We start from the raw sequence: 15302 nt of genomic DNA, 5'->3' as shown, positions 1-15302 counted from the left end.
CCTGAACAAAGGCCCACAGCCTCCTCAGGCTCTGAACAAAGGCCCACAGCCTCCCCAGGCCCCAGGCCCTGAACAAAGGCCCACAGCCTCCCCAGGCCCCTGAACAAAGGCCCACAGCCTCCCCAGGCCCTGGCTCTGAACAAAGGCCCACAGCCTCCCCAGGCCCCAAACAAAGGCCCAGAGCCTCCCCAGGCCCCAGGCCCCAGGCTCCCCGGCCCTGAACAAAGGCCAACAGCCTCCCCAGACCCCAGGCCCTGAACAAAGGGCACAGCATCCCCAGGCCCTGAACAAAGAACCACAGCCTCCCCAGGCTCCAGGCCCTCAATAAAGGCCCACAGCTTCCCCAGGCCCCTGGCCCTGAACAAAGGCCCACAGGCTCCCCAGGCCACAGGCCCTGAACAAAGGCCCAGAGCCTCCTCAAAGGCCCACAAACACCCCAGGCCCTGAACAAAGGCCCACAGCCTCCCCAGGCCCCAAACGAAGGCCCACAGCCTCCCCAGGCCGCAGTCCCTGAACAAAGGCCCACAGCCTCCTCAGGCCACAGGCCCTGAACAAAGGCCCACAGCCTCCCCAGGCCCTGAACAAAGGCCCACAGCCTCCCCAGGCCCTGAACAAAGGCCCACAGCCTCCCCAGGTCCTAAACAAAAGCCCACAGCATCCCCAGACCCAAAACAAAGGCCCACAGCCTCCCCAGGCCCTGAACAAAGGCCCATTATCTCCACAGGCCCTGAACAAAGGCTCACAGCCTGCCCAGGCCCCTGAACAAAAGCCCACAGCATCCCCAGGCCCCAGGCCCTGAACAAAGGCCCACAGACACCCCAGTTCCCTGGCCCTGAACAAAGGCCCACAGCCTCCCCAGGCCCCCGGCCCTGAACAACGGCCCACAGTCTCCCCAGGCCCGAGGCCCTGAACAAAGGCCCACAGCCCCCCAGGCCCCCGGCCCTGAACAACGGCCCACAGTCTCCCCAGGCCCGAGGCCCTGAACAAAGGCCCACAGCCTCCTCAGGCCCCAGGCCCTGAACAAAGACCCACAGCCTCCACAGGCCCTGAACAAAGGCCCACAGTCTCCCCAGGCCATAGGCCCTGAACAAAGGCCGACAGCCTCCCCAGGCTCCAGGCCCTGAACAAAGGCCCACAGCCTCCCCAGGCCCCTGGCCCTGAACAACGACCCACAGCCTCCCCAGGCCCGAGGCCCTGAACAAAGGCCCACAGCCTCCCCAGGCCCCTGGCCCTGAACAAAGGCCCACAGCCCCCCCCCCCCCAGTCCCCCGGCCCTGAACAAAGGCCCACAGCCTCCCCAGGCCCCTGGCCCTGAACAAAGGCCCACAGCCTCCCCAGGCCCCCGGCCCTGAACAAAGACCCAGAGACTCCTCAGGCCCCTGGCCCAGAACAAAGGGCCACAGCCTCCTCAGGCCCCTGGCCCTGAACAAAGGGCCACAGCCTCCCCAGGCCCCAGACGCTGAACAAAGGCCCACCGCCTCCTCAGGCCCCAGGCCCTGATCAAAGGCCCACAGCCTCCCCAGGCCATAGGCCCTGAACAAAGGCCCACAGCCTCCTCAGGCTCTGAACGAAGGCCCACAGCCTCCCCAGGCCCTGGCTCTGAACAAAGGCCCACAGCCTCCCCAGGCCCCAAACAAAGGCCCAGAGCCTCCCCAGGCCCCAGGCCCCTGGCTCCCCGGCCCTGAACAAAGGCCAACAGCCTCCCCAGACCCCAGGCCCTGAACAAAGGGCACAGCATCCCCAGGCTATGAACAAAGAACCACAGCCTCCCCAGGCTCCAGGCCCTCAATAAAGGCCCACAGCTTCCCCAGGCCCCTGGCCCTGAACAAAGGCCCACAGGCTCCCCAGGCCACAGGCCCTGAACAAAGGCCCACAGCCTCCCCAGGCCCTGAACAAAGGCCCACAGCCTCCCCACGCCCTGAACAAAGGCCCACAGCCTCCCCAGGTCCTAAACAAAAGCCCACAGCATCCCCAGACCCAAAACAAAGGCCCACAGCCTCCCCAGGCCCTGAACAAAGGCCCATTATCTCCACAGGCCCTGAACAAAGGCCCACAGCCTGCCCAGGCCCCTGAACAAAAGCCCACAGTCTCCCCAGGCCCGAGGCCCTGAACAAAGGCCCACAGCCTCCCCAGGCCGCAGTCCCTGAACAAAGGCCCACATCCTCCTCAGGCCACAGGCCCTGAACAAAGGCCCACAGCCTCCCCAGGCCCTGAACAAAGGCCCACAGCCTCCCCAGGCCCTGAACAAAGGCCCACAGCCTCCCCAGGTCCTAAACAAAAGCCCACAGCATCCCCAGACCCAAAACAAAGGCCCACAGCCTCCCCAGGCCCTGAACAAAGGCCCATTATCTCCACAGGCCCTGAACAAAGGCCCACAGCCTGCCCAGGCCCATGAACAAAAGCCCACAGCCTCCCCAGGCCCCAGGCCCTGAACAAAGGCCCACAGACACCCCAGTTCCCTGGCCCTGAACAATGGCCCACAGCCTCCCCAGGCCCCCGGCCCTGAACAACGGCCCACAGTCTCCCCAGGCCCGAGGCCCTGAACAAAGGCCCACAGCCTCCTCAGGCCCCAGGCCCTGATCAAAGGCCCACAGCCTCCCCAGGCCATAGGCCCTGAACAAAGGCCCACAGCCTCCTCAGGCTCTGAACAAAGGCCCACAGCCTCCCCAGGCCCCAGGCCCTGAACAAAGGCCCACAGCCTCCCCAGGCCCCTGAACAAAGGCCCACAGCCTCCCCAGGCCCTGGCTCTGAACAAAGGCCCACAGCCTCCCCAGGCCCCAAACAAAGGCCCAGAGCCTCCCCAGGCCCCAGGCCCCAGGCTCCCCGGCCCTGAACAAAGGCCAACAGCCTCCCCAGACCCCAGGCCCTGAACAAAGGGCACAGCATCCCCAGGCCCTGAACAAAGAACCACAGCCTCCCCAGGCTCCAGGCCCTCAATAAAGGCCCACAGCTTCCCCAGGCCCCTGGCCCTGAACAAAGGCCCTCAGGCTCCCCAGGCCACAGGCCCTGAACAAAGGCCCAGAGCCTCCTCAAAGGCCCACAACCACCCCAGGCCCTGAACAAAGGCCCACAGCCTCCCCAGGCCCCAAACGAAGGTCCACAGCCTCCCCAGGCGCCAAACAAAGGCACACAGTCTCCCCAGGCCCTGAACAAAGGCCCACAGCCTCCCCAGGCCGCAGTCCCTGAACAAAGGCCCACAGCCTCCTCAGGCCACAGGCCCTGAACAAAGGCCCACAGCCTCCCCAGGCCCTGAACAAAGGCCCACAGCCTCCCCACGCCCTGAACAAAGGCCCACAGCCTCCCCAGGCCCCTAAACAAAAGCCCACAGCATCCCCAGACCCAAAACAAAGGCCCACAGCCTCCCCAGGCCCTGAACAAAGGCCCATTATCTCCACAGGCCCTGAACAAAGGCCCACAGCCTGCCCAGGCCCCTGAACAAAAGCCCACAGCCTCCCCAGGCCCCAGGCCCTGAACAAAGGCCCACAGCCTCCCCAGGCCCCCGGCCCTGAACAACGGCCCACAGTCTCCCCAGGCCCGAGGCCCTGAACAAAGGCCCACAGCCCCCCAGGCCCCCGGCCCTGAACAACGGCCCACAGTCTCACCAGGCCCGAGGCCCTGAACAAAGGCCCACAGCCTCCTCAGGCCCCAGGCCCTGAACAAAGACCCACAGCCTCCACAGGCCCTGAACAAAGGCCCACAGTCTCCCCAGGCCATAGGCCCTGAACAAAGGCCGACAGCCTCCCCAGGCTCCAGGCCCTGAACAAAGGCCCACAGCCTCCCCAGGCCCCTGGCCCTGAACAACGACCCACAGCCTCCCCAGGCCCGAGGCCCTGAACAAAGGCCCACAGCCTCCCCAGGCCCCTGGCCCTGAACAAAGGCCCACAGGCCCCCCCCCAGTCCCCCGGCCCTGAACAAAGGCCCACAGCCTCCCCAGGCCCCTGGCCCTGAACAAAGGCCCACAGCCTCCCCAGGCCCCCGGCCCTGAACAAAGACCCAGAGACTCCTCAGGCCCCTGGCCCTGAACAAAGGGCCACAGCCTCCGCAGGCCCCCGGCCCTGAACAAAGGCCCACAGCCTCCCCAGGCCCCAGACCCTGAACAAAGGCACACAGCCTCCCCAGGCCCCAGGCCCTGAACAAAGGCCCACAGCCCTGAACAAAGACCCACAGCCTCCCCAGGCCCCAGTCCCTGAACAAACGCCCACAGCCTCCCCAGGCCTCTGGCCCTGAACAAAGGCCCACAGCCTCCCCAGGCACCAGGCCCTGAACAAAGGCCCACAGACACCCCAGTTCCCTGGCCCTGAACAAAGGCCCACAGCCTCCCCAGGCCGCCAGCCCTGAACAAAGGCCCACAGCCTCTGCAGGCCGCAGGCCCTGAACAAAGGCCCACAACCTCCTCAGGCCACAGGCCCTGAACAAAGGCCCACAGCCTCCCCAGGCCCCTGGCCCTGAACAAAGGCCCACAGCCTCCCCAGGCCCCCGGCCCTGAACAAAGGCCCAGAGCCTCCTCAGGCCCCTGGCCATGAACAAAGGGCCACAGCCTCCGCAGGCCCCCGGCCCTGAACAAAGGCCCACAGCCTCCCCAGGCCATAGGCCCTGAACAAAGGCCCACAGCCTCCTCAGGCTCTGAACGAAGGCCCACAGCCTCCCCAGGCCCTGGCTCTGAACAAAGGCCCACAGCCTCCCCAGGCCCCAAACAAAGGCCCAGAGCCTCCCCAGGCCCCAGGCCCCTGGCTCCCCGGCCCTGAACAAAGGCCAACAGCCTCCCCAGACCCCAGGCCCTGAACAAAGGGCACAGCATCCCCAGGCTATGAACAAAGAACCACAGCCTCCCCAGGCTCCAGGCCCTCAATAAAGGCCCACAGCTTCCCCAGGCCCCTGGCCCTGAACAAAGGCCCACAGGCTCCCCAGGCCACAGGCCCTGAACAAAGGCCCACAGCCTCCCCAGGCCCTGAACAAAGGCCCACAGCCTCCCCACGCCCTGAACAAAGGCCCACAGCCTCCCCAGGTCCTAAACAAAAGCCCACAGCATCCCCAGACCCAAAACAAAGGCCCACAGCCTCCCCAGGCCCTGAACAAAGGCCCATTATCTCCACAGGCCCTGAACAAAGGCCCACAGCCTGCCCAGGCCCCTGAACAAAAGCCCACAGTCTCCCCAGGCCCGAGGCCCTGAACAAAGGCCCACAGCCTCCCCAGGCCGCAGTCCCTGAACAAAGGCCCACATCCTCCTCAGGCCACAGGCCCTGAACAAAGGCCCACAGCCTCCCCAGGCCCTGAACAAAGGCCCACAGCCTCCCCAGGCCCTGAACAAAGGCCCACAGCCTCCCCAGGTCCTAAACAAAAGCCCACAGCATCCCCAGACCCAAAACAAAGGCCCACAGCCTCCCCAGGCCCTGAACAAAGGCCCATTATCTCCACAGGCCCTGAACAAAGGCCCACAGCCTGCCCAGGCCCATGAACAAAAGCCCACAGCCTCCCCAGGCCCCAGGCCCTGAACAAAGGCCCACAGACACCCCAGTTCCCTGGCCCTGAACAATGGCCCACAGCCTCCCCAGGCCCCCGGCCCTGAACAACGGCCCACAGTCTCCCCAGGCCCGAGGCCCTGAACAAAGGCCCACAGCCTCCTCAGGCCCCAGGCCCTGATCAAAGGCCCACAGCCTCCCCAGGCCATAGGCCCTGAACAAAGGCCCACAGCCTCCTCAGGCTCTGAACAAAGGCCCACAGCCTCCCCAGGCCCCAGGCCCTGAACAAAGGCCCACAGCCTCCCCAGGCCCCTGAACAAAGGCCCACAGCCTCCCCAGGCCCTGGCTCTGAACAAAGGCCCACAGCCTCCCCAGGCCCCAAACAAAGGCCCAGAGCCTCCCCAGGCCCCAGGCCCCAGGCTCCCCGGCCCTGAACAAAGGCCAACAGCCTCCCCAGACCCCAGGCCCTGAACAAAGGGCACAGCATCCCCAGGCCCTGAACAAAGAACCACAGCCTCCCCAGGCTCCAGGCCCTCAATAAAGGCCCACAGCTTCCCCAGGCCCCTGGCCCTGAACAAAGGCCCTCAGGCTCCCCAGGCCACAGGCCCTGAACAAAGGCCCAGAGCCTCCTCAAAGGCCCACAACCACCCCAGGCCCTGAACAAAGGCCCACAGCCTCCCCAGGCCCCAAACGAAGGTCCACAGCCTCCCCAGGCGCCAAACAAAGGCACACAGTCTCCCCAGGCCCTGAACAAAGGCCCACAGCCTCCCCAGGCCGCAGTCCCTGAACAAAGGCCCACAGCCTCCTCAGGCCACAGGCCCTGAACAAAGGCCCACAGCCTCCCCAGGCCCTGAACAAAGGCCCACAGCCTCCCCACGCCCTGAACAAAGGCCCACAGCCTCCCCAGGCCCCTAAACAAAAGCCCACAGCATCCCCAGACCCAAAACAAAGGCCCACAGCCTCCCCAGGCCCTGAACAAAGGCCCATTATCTCCACAGGCCCTGAACAAAGGCCCACAGCCTGCCCAGGCCCCTGAACAAAAGCCCACAGCCTCCCCAGGCCCCAGGCCCTGAACAAAGGCCCACAGCCTCCCCAGGCCCCCGGCCCTGAACAACGGCCCACAGTCTCCCCAGGCCCGAGGCCCTGAACAAAGGCCCACAGCCCCCCAGGCCCCCGGCCCTGAACAACGGCCCACAGTCTCACCAGGCCCGAGGCCCTGAACAAAGGCCCACAGCCTCCTCAGGCCCCAGGCCCTGAACAAAGACCCACAGCCTCCACAGGCCCTGAACAAAGGCCCACAGTCTCCCCAGGCCATAGGCCCTGAACAAAGGCCGACAGCCTCCCCAGGCTCCAGGCCCTGAACAAAGGCCCACAGCCTCCCCAGGCCCCTGGCCCTGAACAACGACCCACAGCCTCCCCAGGCCCGAGGCCCTGAACAAAGGCCCACAGCCTCCCCAGGCCCCTGGCCCTGAACAAAGGCCCACAGGCCCCCCCCCAGTCCCCCGGCCCTGAACAAAGGCCCACAGCCTCCCCAGGCCCCTGGCCCTGAACAAAGGCCCACAGCCTCCCCAGGCCCCCGGCCCTGAACAAAGACCCAGAGACTCCTCAGGCCCCTGGCCCTGAACAAAGGGCCACAGCCTCCGCAGGCCCCCGGCCCTGAACAAAGGCCCACAGCCTCCCCAGGCCCCAGACCCTGAACAAAGGCACACAGCCTCCCCAGGCCCCAGGCCCTGAACAAAGGCCCACAGCCCTGAACAAAGACCCACAGCCTCCCCAGGCCCCAGTCCCTGAACAAACGCCCACAGCCTCCCCAGGCCTCTGGCCCTGAACAAAGGCCCACAGCCTCCCCAGGCACCAGGCCCTGAACAAAGGCCCACAGACACCCCAGTTCCCTGGCCCTGAACAAAGGCCCACAGCCTCCCCAGGCCGCCAGCCCTGAACAAAGGCCCACAGCCTCTGCAGGCCGCAGGCCCTGAACAAAGGCCCACAACCTCCTCAGGCCACAGGCCCTGAACAAAGGCCCACAGCCTCCCCAGGCCCCTGGCCCTGAACAAAGGCCCACAGCCTCCCCAGGCCCCCGGCCCTGAACAAAGGCCCAGAGCCTCCTCAGGCCCCTGGCCATGAACAAAGGGCCACAGCCTCCGCAGGCCCCCGGCCCTGAACAAAGGCCCACAGCCTCCCTAGGCCCCAGACCCTGAACAAAGGCACACAGCCTCCCCACGCCCCAGGCCCTGAACAAAGGCGCACAGCCTCCCCACGCCCCAGGCCCTGAACAAAGGCCCACAGCCCTGAACAAAGGCCCACAGTCTCCCCAGGCCCCAGTCCCTGAACAAAGGCCCACAGCCTCCCCAGGCCTCTGGCCCTGAACAAAGGCCCACAGCCTCCCCAGGCCGCCAGCCCTGAACAAAGGCCCACAGCCACCCCAGTTCCCTGGCCCTGAACAAAGGCCCACAGCCTCCCCAGGCCGCAGGCCCTGAACAAAGGCCCACAGCCTCCTCAGGCCACAGGCCCTGAACAAAGGCCCACAGCCTCCCCAGGCCCTGAACAAAGGCCCACAGCCTCCCCAGGCCCTGAGCAAAGGCCCACAGCCTCCCCAGGCCCTAAACAAAAGCCCACAGCATCCCCAGACCTGAAACAAAGGCCCACAGCCTCCCCAGGCCCTGAACAAAGGCCCATAGCCTCCCCAGGCCCTGAACAAATGCCCACAGCCTGCCCAGGCCCCTGAACAAAAGCCCACAGCCTCCCCAGGCCCTGAGCAAAGGACCACAGCCTCCCCAGGCTCCAGTCCCTGAACAAAGGCCCAAAGCCTCCCCAGGCCCCCGGCCCTGAACAACGGCCCACAGTCTCCCCAGGCCCGAGGCCCTGAACAAAGGCCCACAGCCTCCTCAGGCCGCAGGCCCTGAACAAAGACCCACAGCCTCCCCAGGCCCTGAACAAAGGCCGACAGCCTCCCCAGGCTCCAGGCCCTGAACAAAGGCCCACAGCCTCCCCAGGCCCCTGGCCCTGAACAACGAACCACAGCCTCCCCAGGCCCGAGGCTCTGAACAAAGGCCCACAGCCTCCCCAGGCCGCAGGCCCTGAACAAAGGCCCACAGCCTCCTCAGGCCACAGGCCCTGAACAAAGGCCCACAGCCTCCCCAGGCCCTGAACAAAGTTCCACAGCCTCCTCAGGCCCTGAACAAAGGCCCACAGCCTCCCCAGGCCCCAGGCCCTGAACAAAGGCCCACAGCCTCCCCAGGCCCCTGAACAAAGGCCCACAGCCTCCCCAGGCCCTGGCTCTGAACAAAGGACCACAGCCTCCCCAGGCACCAAACAAAGGCCCAGAGCCTCCCCAGGCCCCAGGCCCCAGGCCCCCCGGCCCTGAACAAAGGCCAACAGCCTCCCCAGGCCCCAGGCCCTGAACAAAGGGCACAGCATCCCCAGGCCCTGAACAAAGAACCACAGCCACCCCAGGCCGAAGGCCCTGAACAAAGGCCCACAGCCCTCTCAGGCCCCAGGCCCTTATCAAAGGCCCACAGCCTCCTCAGGCCCCAGGCCCTGAACAAAGGCTGACAGCCTCCACAGGCTCGAGGCCCTGAACAAAGGCCCACAGCCTCCCCAGGACCCAGGCCCTGAACAAAGGCCAACAGCCTCCCCAGGCCTTGAACAAAGGCCCACAACCTCCCAAGGCCCCTGGCCCTGAACAAAGGCCCACAGCCGCCCCCCCCCAGGCCCCCGGCCCTGAACAAAGGCCCACAGCCTCCCCAGGCCCCTGGCCCTGAACAAAGGCCCACATCCTCCCCAGGCCCCCGGCTCTGAACAAAGACCCAGATCCTGCTCAGGCCCCTGGCCCTGAACAAAGGGTCACGGCCTCCCCAGGCCCCCGGCACTGAACAAAGGCCCACAGCCTCCCCAGGCCCCAGACCCTGAACAAAGGCACACAGCCTCCCCAGGCCCCAGACGCTGAACAAAGGCCCACCGCTTCCTCAGGCCCCAGGCCCTGATGAAAGGCCCACAGCCTCCCCAGGCACCAAGCCCTGAACAAAGGCCCACAGCCTCCTCAGGCCCTGAACAAAGGCCCACAGCCTCCCCAGGCCCCAGGCCCTGAACAAAGGCCCACAGCCTCCCCAGGCCCCAGGCCCTGAACAAAGGCCCACAGCCTCCCCAGGCCCCCGGCCCTGAACAAAGGCCCACAGCCTCCCAAGGCCCCAGACCCTGAACAAAGGCACACAGCCTCCCCAGGCCCCAGGCCCTGAACAAAGGCCCACAGCCCTGAACAAAGGCCCACAGTCTCCCCAGGCCCCAGTCCCTGAACTAATGCCCACAGCCTCCTCAGGCCCCTGGCCCTGAACAAAGGGCCACAGCCTCCCCAGGCCCCAGACGCTGAACAAAGGCCCACCGCCTCCTCAGGCCCCAGGCCCTGATCAAAGGCCCACAGCCTCCCCAGGCCATAGGCCCTGAACAAAGGCCCACAGCCTCCTCAGGCTCTGAACGAAGGCCCACAGCCTCCCCAGGCCCCAGGCCCTGAACAAAGGCCCACAGCCTCCCCAGGCCCCTGAACAAAGGCCCACGGCCTCCCCAGGCCCTGGCTCTGAACAAAGGCCCAGAGCCTCCCCAGGCCCCAGGCCCCAGGCTCCCCGGCCCTGAACAAAGGCCAACAGCCTCCCCAGACCCCAGGCCCTGAACAAAGGGCACAGCATCCCCAGGCTATGAACAAAGAACCACAGCCTCCCCAGGCTCCAGGCCCTCAATAAAGGCCCACAGCTTCCCCAGGCCCCTGGCCCTGAACAAAGGCCCACAGGCTCCCCAGGCCACAGGCCCTGAACAAAGGCCCACAGCCTCCCCAGGCCCTGAACAAAGGCCCACAGCCTCCCCACGCCCTGAACAAAGGCCCACAGCCTCCCCAGGTCCTAAACAAAAGCCCACAGCATCCCCAGACCCAAAACAAAGGCCCACAGCCTCCCCAGGCCCTGAACAAAGGCCCATTATCTCCACAGGCCCTGAACAAAGGCCCACAGCCTGCCCAGGCCCCTGAACAAAAGCCCACAGTCTCCCCAGGCCCCAGGCCCTGAACAAAGGCCCACAGCCTCCCCAGGCCGCAGTCCCTGAACAAAGGCCCACATCCTCCTCAGGCCACAGGCCCTGAACAAAGGCCCACAGCCTCCCCAGGCCCTGAACAAAGGCCCACAGCCTCCCCAGGCCCTGAACAAAGGCCCACAGCCTCCCCAGGTCCTAAACAAAAGCCCACAGCATCCCCAGACCCAAAACAAAGGCCCACAGCCTCCCCAGGCCCTGAACAAAGGCCCATTATCTCCACAGGCCCTGAACAAAGGCCCACAGCCTGCCCAGGCCCCTGAACAAAAGCCCACAGCCTCCCCAGGCCCCAGGCCCTGAACAAAGGCCCACAGACACCCCAGTTCCCTGGCCCTGAACAATGGCCCACAGCCTCCCCAGGCCCCCGGCCCTGAACAACGGCCCACAGTCTCCCCAGGCCCGAGGCCCTGAACAAAGGCCCACAGCCTCCTCAGGCCCCAGGCCCTGATCAAAGGCCCACAGCCTCCCCAGGCCATAGGCCCTGAACAAAGGCCCACAGCCTCCTCAGGCTCTGAACAAAGGCCCACAGCCTCCCCAGGCCCCAGGCCCTGAACAAAGGCCCACAGCCTCCCCAGGCCCCTGAACAAAGGCCCACAGCCTCCCCAGGCCCTGGCTCTGAACAAAGGCCCACAGCCTCCCCAGGCCCCAAACAAAGGCCCAGAGCCTCCCCAGGCCCCAGGCCCCAGGCTCCCCGGCCCTGAACAAAGGCCAACAGCCTCCCCAGACCCCAGGCCCTGAACAAAGGGCACAGCATCCCCAGGCCCTGAACAAAGAACCACAGCCTCCCCAGGCTCCAGGCCCTCAATAAAGGCCCACAGCTTCCCCAGGCCCCTGGCCCTGAACAAAGGCCCTCAGGCTCCCCAGGCCACAGGCCCTGAACAAAGGCCCAGAGCCTCCTCAAAGGCCCACAACCACCCCAGGCCCTGAACAAAGGCCCACAGCCTCCCCAGGCCCCAAACGAAGGTCCACAGCCTCCCCAGGCGCCAAACAAAGGCACACAGTCTCCCCAGGCCCTGAACAAAGGCCCACAGCCTCCCCAGGCCGCAGTCCCTGAACAAAGGCCCACAGCCTCCTCAGGCCACAGGCCCTGAACAAAGGCCCACAGCCTCCCCAGGCCCTGAACAAAGGCCCACAGCCTCCCCACGCCCTGAACAAAGGCCCACAGCCTCCCCAGGTCCTAAACAAAAGCCCACAGCATCCCCAGACCCAAAACAAAGGCCCACAGCCTCCCCAGGCCCTGAACAAAGGCCCATTATCTCCACAGGCCCTGAACAAAGGCCCACAGCCTGCCCAGGCCCCTGAACAAAAGCCCACAGCCTCCCCAGGCCCCAGGCCCTGAACAAAGGCCCACAGCCTCCCCAGGCCCCCGGCCCTGAACAACGGCCCACAGTCTCCCCAGGCCCGAGGCCCTGAACAAAGGCCCACAGCCCCCCAGGCCCCCGGCCCTGAACAACGGCCCACAGTCTCACCAGGCCCGAGGCCCTGAACAAAGGCCCACAGCCTCCTCAGGCCCCAGGCCCTGAACAAAGACCCACAGCCTCCACAGGCCCTGAACAAAGGCCCACAGTCTCCCCAGGCCATAGGCCCTGAACAAAGGCCGACAGCCTCCCCAGGCTCCAGGCCCTGAACAAAGGCCCACAGCCTCCCCAGGCCCCTGGCCCTGAACAACGACCCACAGCCTCCCCAGGCCCGAGGCCCTGAACAAAGGCCCACAGCCTCCCCAGGCCCCTGGCCCTGAACAAAGGCCCACAGGCCCCCCCCCCCAGTCCCCCGGCCCTGAACAAAGGCCCACAGCCTCCCCAGGCCCCTGGCCCTGAACAAAGGCCCACAGCCTCCCCAGGCCCCCGGCCCTGAACAAAGACCCAGAGACTCCTCAGGCCCCTGGCCCTGAACAAAGGGCCACAGCCTCCGCAGGCCCCCGGCCCTGAACAAAGGCCCACAGCCTCCCCAGGCCCCAGACCCTGAACAAAGGCACACAGCCTCCCCAGGCCCCAGGCCCTGAACAAAGGCCCACAGCCCTGAACAAAGACCCACAGCCTCCCCAGGCCCCAGTCCCTGAACAAACGCCCACAGCCTCCCCAGGCCTCTGGCCCTGAACAAAGGCCCACAGCCTCCCCAGGCACCAGGCCCTGAACAAAGGCCCACAGACACCCCAGTTCCCTGGCCCTGAACAAAGGCCCACAGCCTCCGCAGGCCGCCAGCCCTGAACAAAGGCCCACAGCCTCCGCAGGCCGCAGGCCCTGAACAAAGGCCCACAACCTCCTCAGGCCACAGGCCCTGAACAAAGGCCCACAGCCTCCCCAGGCCCCTGGCCCTGAACAAAGGCCCACAGCCTCCCCAGGCCCCCGGCCCTGAACAAAGGCCCAGAGCCTCCTCAGGCCCCTGGCCATGAACAAAGGGCCACAGCCTCCGCAGGCCCCCGGCCCTGAACAAAGGCCCACAGCCTCCCTAGGCCCCAGACCCTGAACAAAGGCACACAGCCTCCCCACGCCCCAGGCCCTGAACAAAGGCGCACAGCCTCCCCACGCCCCAGGCCCTGAACAAAGGCCCACAGCCCTGAACAAAGGCCCACAGTCTCCCCAGGCCCCAGTCCCTGAACAAAGGCCCACAGCCTCCCCAGGCCTCTGGCCCTGAACAAAGGCCCACAGCCTCCCCAGGCCCCAGGCCCTGAACAAAGGCCCACAGCCACCCCAGTTCCCTGGCCCTGAACAAAGGCCCACAGCCTCCCCAGGCCGCCAGCCCTGAACAAAGGCCCACAGCCTCCCCAGGCCGCAGGCCCTGAACAAAGGCCCACAGCCTCCTCAGGCCACAGGCCCTGAACAAAGGCCCACAGCCTCCCCAGGCCCTGAACAAAGGCCCACAGCCTCCCCAGGCCCTGAGCAAAGGCCCACAGCCTCCCCAGGCCCTAAACAAAAGCCCACAGCATCCCCAGACCCGAAACAAAGGCCCACAGCCTCCCCAGGCCCTGAACAAAGGCCCATAGCCTCCCCAGGCCCTGAACAAATGCCCACAGCCTGCCCAGGCTCCTGAACAAAAGCCCACAGCCTCCCCAGGCCCTGAGCAAAGGACCACAGCCTCCCCAGGCTCCAGTCCCTGAACAAAGGCCCAAAGCCTCCCCAGGCCCCCGGCCCTGAACAACGGCCCACAGTCTCCCCAGGCCTGAGGCCCTGAACAAAGGCCCACAGCCTCCTCAGGCCGCAGGCCCTGAACAAAGACCCACAGCCTCCCCAGGCCCTGAACAAAGGCCGACAGCCTCCCCAGGCTCCAGGCCCTGAACAAAGGCCCACAGCCTCCCCAGGCCCCTGGCCCTGAACAACGAACCACAGCCTCCCCAGGCCCGAGGCTCTGAACAAAGGCCCACAGCCTCCCCAGGCCGCAGGCCCTGAACAAAGGCCCACAGCCTCCTCAGGCCACAGGCCCTGAACAAAGGCCCACAGCCTCCCCAGGCCCTGAACAAAGGCCCACAGCCTCCCCAGGCCCTGAACAAAGGCCGACAGCCTCCCCAGGCTCCAGGCCCTGAACAAATGCCCACAGCCTCCTCAGGACCCAGGCCCTGAACAAAGGCCCACAGTCTCCCCAGGCCCCAGGACCTGAACAAAGGCCGACAGCCTCCCCAGGCTCCAGGCCCTGAACAAAGGCCCACAGCCTGCCCAGGCCCCCGGCCCTGTACAACGACCCACAGCCTCCCCAGGCCCGAGGCCCTGAACAAAAGCCAACAGCCTCCCCATGCCCCAGGCCTTGAACAAACGCCCAGAGCCTCCCCAGGCCCCTGGCCCTGAACAAAGGCCCACAGACTCCCCAGGCCCCCGGCACTGAACAAAGGCCCAGAGCCTCCTCAGGCCCCTGGCCCTGAACAAAGGCCCACATCCTCCCCAGGCCCACGGCTCTGAACAAAGACCCAGATCCTGCTCAGGCCCCTGGCCCTGAACAAAGGGTCACGGCCTCCCCAGGCCCCCGGCACTGAACAAAGGCCCACAGCCTCCCCAGGCCCCAGACCCTGAACAAAGGCACACAGCCTCCCCAGGCCCCAGACGCTGAACAAAGGCCCACCGCTTCCTCAGGCCCCAGGCCCTGATGAAAGGCCCACAGCCTCCCCAGGCGCCAAGCCCTGAACAAAGGCCCACAGCCTCCTCAGGCCCTGAACAAAGGCCCACAGCCTCCCCAGGCCCCCGGCCCTGAACAAAGGCCCACAGCCTCCCCAGGCCCCCGGCCGTGAACAAAGGCCCACAGCCTCTCCAGGCCACAGACCCTGAACAAAGGCACACAGCCTCCCCAGGCCCCAGACGCTGAACAAAGGCCCACCGCCTCCTCAGCCCCCAGGCCCTGATGAAAGGCCCACAGCCTCCCCAGGCCCCAAGCCCTGGACAAAGGCCCACAGCCTCCTCAGGCCCTGAACAAAGGCCCACAGCCTCCCCAGGCCCCAGGCCCTGAACAAAGGCCCACAGCCTCCCCAGGCCCCAGGCCCTGAACAAAGGCCCATAGCCTCCCCAGGCCCCCGGCCCTGAACAAAGGCACACAGCCTCCCCAGGCCCCAGGCCCTGAACATAGTCCCAGAGCCCTGAACAAAGGCCCACAGTCTCCCCAGTTCCCAGTCCCTGAACAAAGGCCCACAGCCTCCCCAGGCCCCTGGCCCTGAATAAAGGGCCACAGCCTCCCCAGGCCCTAGACGCTGAACAAAGGCCCACCGCCTCCTCAGGCCCCAGGCCCTGATCAAAGGCCCACAGCCTCCCCAGGCCCCAGGCCCTGAACAAAGGCCCACAGCCTCCCCAG

Source organism: Pristiophorus japonicus, chromosome 12 (assembly GCF_044704955.1).
Source record: "Pristiophorus japonicus isolate sPriJap1 chromosome 12, sPriJap1.hap1, whole genome shotgun sequence".
Lineage (NCBI taxonomy): Eukaryota > Metazoa > Chordata > Chondrichthyes > Pristiophoridae > Pristiophorus > Pristiophorus japonicus.
This window is presented reverse-complemented; position numbering follows the sequence as displayed.